The following is a 4,701-nucleotide window of genomic DNA, read 5'->3' as shown; positions in this document are numbered from 1 at the left end:
ATAAAGAGTATAATTTAATGATGTAGTAAAAATCTCAGATAATACAATTACAAGATACATATATCATCATCATCATCATCATCATCGTTTAACATCCACTTTCCAAGCTGGCATGAGTTGGGTGGTTTGACTGAGGACTGGCAAGCCAGATGGCTGCACCAGGTTCCAATCTGATCTACTAAATCAGAGTTTCTACAGCTGGATGCCCTTCCTAATGCCAACCACTCCGAGAGTGTAGTGAGTACTTTTACGTACACCAGCATGAGCGTCAGTCAGGCGGTACTGACGATAGCCAAACTCAAATGGTGGTTTTTTATGTACCACCTGCACAGGAATCAGTCCAGCAGCACTGGCAACGACCTTGCTCAAATGTTGCATTTCACATACCACCAGTACAAGTGCCAGTAAAGCAACACTGGTAACGATCACGCTTGAATGGTGCTTTTTATGTGCCACCAGCATGGGAGCCAGTCAGCGGCCCTGGCAACAATGACACTTGGATGGTGCTTTTAACATTCCACTGGCACGGGTGCCAGTCAGGCGGTGCTGTCAGTGGCTACATCAACGAATTTGATTTTAATTGTGATTTCACTTGCCTTAACTGGTTTTCGCAAGCAACACATAAGTAGGCTGGTTACACTGCTGGCATAGGCCACGGGTTATGATCTCCCTTGGCTTGCCGGGTCTTCTCAAGCACAGCATATTTCCATAGGTCTCAGTCACTCATCATTGCTTTGGTGAGACCCAATGTTAGAAGGTCGTGCTTCACCACCTCATCCCAAGGTCTTCTTGGGTCTACCTCTTCCACAGATTCCCTCAACTGCTAGGGTGTGACACTTTTTCACATAGCTGTCCTCATCCATTCACACTACATGTCCATACCAGTGCATCTAATGCTTCTTAGGTCCAACTTTTCTCTGAAGGTGCTTACACTCTGTCACATATGCACACTGACATTACACATCCAGTGGAGCATACTGGCTTCATTCTTTCCAAGCTTACGCATGTCCTCAGTAGTCACTGCTCATGTTTCACTGCCATATAGCATGGCTGTTCATACACATGCATCATACAATCTACCTTTTACTCTGAGCAAGAGGCCATTTGTCACCAGCAGAAGTAGGATCTCTCTGAACTTTTCCCAGGTTATTCTTATTCTAACAGCTACATTTTCAGAGCATCCACCCCTACAAATGACTTGGTCACCTAGGTAATGGAAGCTATCAACTACTTCTAGTTTTTCTCCCTGGAATGCGACAGAAGTTGTTCTCTGCACATTTCCAGAGTTTATTGCCCCTGAGCATATATATATATATAGTCCAAAGATGCAAAACAAAAACACAACGATAAGCTGAAAGAACAACAAACAGAGTGTATTAATTTATTACTCAACATAAATGGAAGAAGTCTTTGATGTTTCAAGCTTACGCTCTTCTATAAAAAGGAAAGAAGAAAATGCCTTTGATTTAAAAGTTACATTTAGTGGACTTTTAGTCAGCCAGATGCCTATTTGCAATACCAGTGGCTGTTTCTTCAGTGTTTCCTATATATTGGAAGCAATGAATTTTGTCTAAGCATGTGGTTGATTAAGAGTATAAGGCTGAAATGAATCAGCTGTTCTTGCTGCTGGTACAATTTTCATCTCTCTCTAATATATATTGTGTTTTTAAATAAAGTATGTCAATAAGCGATGTTATCTCTAGGTGAACAATGCAGTAAAGTGTCTTTCAATGATGTAACTGGCCACATACATACACATGCACCAGACACACATATATGCACATACACACATCTTTATTTTTAAACATCCACCATAACTTTAACTAGTGACTGAAATGATTGAAAAAATGTATTCTTAATTAAATTGAAGTAATTTGAATATTTAGATAGTTGAATTTGTAACAAGTGTCTTGCCGTAACAGTTATATGAATGAAAATATTTTTCATGCTTGAAACAATAAAAAAGTTGAATATATTTGATATACAGAAAAAGAAAATTGAGTAATTGCTTTCTTTTTATCAATACATATGGGAGATAAATCTGAACAGTCTCTCTCGCTTGGAATCTTCAGTAGACATATATATAATCCTGTTATAATAGCTGAAGTGTTGAAGATTGAATCAACTCTGTGAACATGCAATAGCAAATATTTGTTGAGAGAGAGAAAGCAAGGAACAGTAGAGTGGGGAGAGAAGAAACTAGCATACAAATTGAAGTTTTCAGGCACCATCTACATGATAAATGATAAGTAGGCAAAAGTATTTTTAATGGCATATAACTTGGCTATAAATCTTGTGTGCGTGTGAGTGTGTGTGTGTGTGTGTGTGTGTGTGTGTGTGTGTGTGTGTGTGTGTGTGTGTGTGTGTGTGTGTGTGTGTGTGTGTGTGTGTGTGTGTGTGTGTGTGTGTGTGTGCATGCACTTTTATGTATCTATGTGTGCATTAATCCATTGATTTTATTCTAACATCTACCAATCAACTTGCTTTTAAACTGTTTGAATTTCAGACATCAGTAGGAATTCGCTTAATCTTTTCTGTAGAGTTATATAATCAAAATAGCATGATTGGCTCAGGTGATGATGCTCCAGCCACATTTTACTAGTCAATCTGTGCAAAAATCTTAGGGGTTTTTTCTGACACAAGTATGTCCACTGAATGTATATAATCCTTTCTACTACAGGCACAAGACATGAAATTTTATGGGGAAGGGGCTAGTTGATGCACATCAAGCCCAATGCTCAAATGGTACTAATTGTATTGAGCCCAAAAGGTTGAAAGGTAAAGTCAACATCAACAGAATTTCAACTCAATATAAAATTCAGAAGAAATGCCGCTAAGTATTTTGTCTAATGTGCTAACCAATTCTGTCATCTTCATACCTCATTGAATGTTATAATAACAAATATAATCAATAATTGCAACATTATTTTAGATGATTGATTGTAAAAGTTGTTGGTGTCAGATAAAATATGTTACGATATTTGTTCTGGCTTTCTGTACTCTGAACTCAAATCTTACCATCATGGTGAGATTTGTCTTTCACCCTTCTAGGGTCAAGGTCAATAAAGAAACGATTCTTTCCTTGTGTTGGTATACCCCACTGTTCTCTCCCTCTCCTCCTCTCTCTCTCCAGTAGTCATACCCTGGATGTTCCATTAGAACCTTACATATAGCATTTCTTAGCCATATCAGAGAACTGGCTCAACAAGAATGTGAAAGATTAATTTTAAGGGATTAGCTTCAAGCAAACATTGAAATTCCAAATAATTCTTTCTACTATAAGCACAAGGCTTGAAACTTTGGAGATGCAGGTTAGTCAATTACATTGACCCCAGTGCTCAATTGGTACTTATTTCATTGATCCTGAAAGACAAAGCAGACCTTGACCGAATTGAACTCACAATGTAAAACCAGAATAGATGCTGCTAAGCATTTTGTCTGGTATGCTAACAATTCTGCTAGCTCACCACCTTCCAAACTCCAAATATTTGTTGCAAACTAACCATAGCATTGCTGTTTGGGGGAGGAAATCCATTTTACATTCATGCATCCAGTATTAGTTTTATATCTGAACAGGCAGCATTTATTGTATTTATTGTATTTATGATACTCAAAGTATCATAATTATTAAAGAAAAAGAAGGGTGCTCATGAATCACACTGAAATTATGGTCATTATCTCACCATCAAGGCAGTGACTTCAATCACTACTTCAGGGAATGATGATTCCATCTGACATGAGTTCCAGTTTTAGATGGCTACAGTTGACTGTATTTGGTATGAGTCCTTGTACAAGGTTGTGGCAAAAACTACTGAAATACATGATTGATATCTAGCAGAGGATAATCATATCACATTGGCAGATAATGAGCTCTTTAACTTTAGCTGGTAATCCCCAAGAGATATGGTTTCTGAATAAAAACAAGGGTTAGTGGTCAACTGATATGATTACATGATGCATGTAGTCATATCAATTATTTTTCTGGAAAAGTGCATTGCATAATTAATTGCACCATGGTTCAAAAACATCAAGGAACTGTACAAATTAGTAGACCTATGATGTTTGATTCAGGCCCTTTCACATTAGGTCTCATTTCAGAACTTGTTTACCACAAGGAAGCCTTTGAAGAAGTCACCTCTGTTCTTCTATAATTTCTAATTAACACTTTCAATGCTCAAACTTAAAATATTATAAGTCATACAAGAACAAGTAAAAGATGCAAAGATATAAGTGATTTGCCATACAAGAGCACAGATTCTTTCATCCTCACACTGATATTGACTATTATCAATCTGTTGATAGCGACAGACTAATTATTTCATCTGCAATCAAGAACAGTGTAAACTCCATTATTAGTGGGCTAATTTTTCTCCTTTCATCACAAGAAGATTTTGATAGCCACTTCCATAACAAATCTATATCAGCATGTATGTTAGCTCTGACATTTGGGGCTATCTTAAAAATAACTTATTTCCCACTAGAGTCTTCATAATTCTGCTGAAGAGTCAAAAGTGTCCTATCATAATTTATGTTGAATTCTTGACTATATTATATCCTACAATTTTTTTTACTAGTCCCAGAGGACTCTAATGCAAAAATAAGTTTATGGCTGCTAAATTTACTTTTAGTATGCAAAGAGAAATTGGTGGGGTGGGGGACTGCCTGATTTCTTGGAAGAATACAGTATTCTTACCAATGAAG

General features: G+C 37.2%; 2 protein-coding genes across 8 annotated transcripts in view; one reads left to right on the top strand and one right to left on the bottom strand.

The window, feature by feature from the left end:
- Positions 1-4,701, top strand: part of LOC115211016 (potassium channel subfamily T member 2-like) — a 752,122-nt gene that overhangs the window by 132,566 nt on the left and 614,855 nt on the right. The window lies entirely within an intron of this gene.
- LOC115211004 (glycosaminoglycan xylosylkinase-like) overlaps positions 1-4,701 on the bottom strand; it is a 411,994-nt gene that overhangs the window by 219,447 nt on the left and 187,846 nt on the right. The window lies entirely within an intron of this gene.

Source organism: Octopus sinensis, linkage group LG1 (assembly GCF_006345805.1).
Source record: "Octopus sinensis linkage group LG1, ASM634580v1, whole genome shotgun sequence".
In the NCBI taxonomy this organism is placed as follows: domain Eukaryota; kingdom Metazoa; phylum Mollusca; class Cephalopoda; order Octopoda; family Octopodidae; genus Octopus; species Octopus sinensis.
The sequence above is the reverse complement of the archived record's forward strand: the minus strand, read 5'-3'. Positions and strand labels throughout refer to the sequence as shown.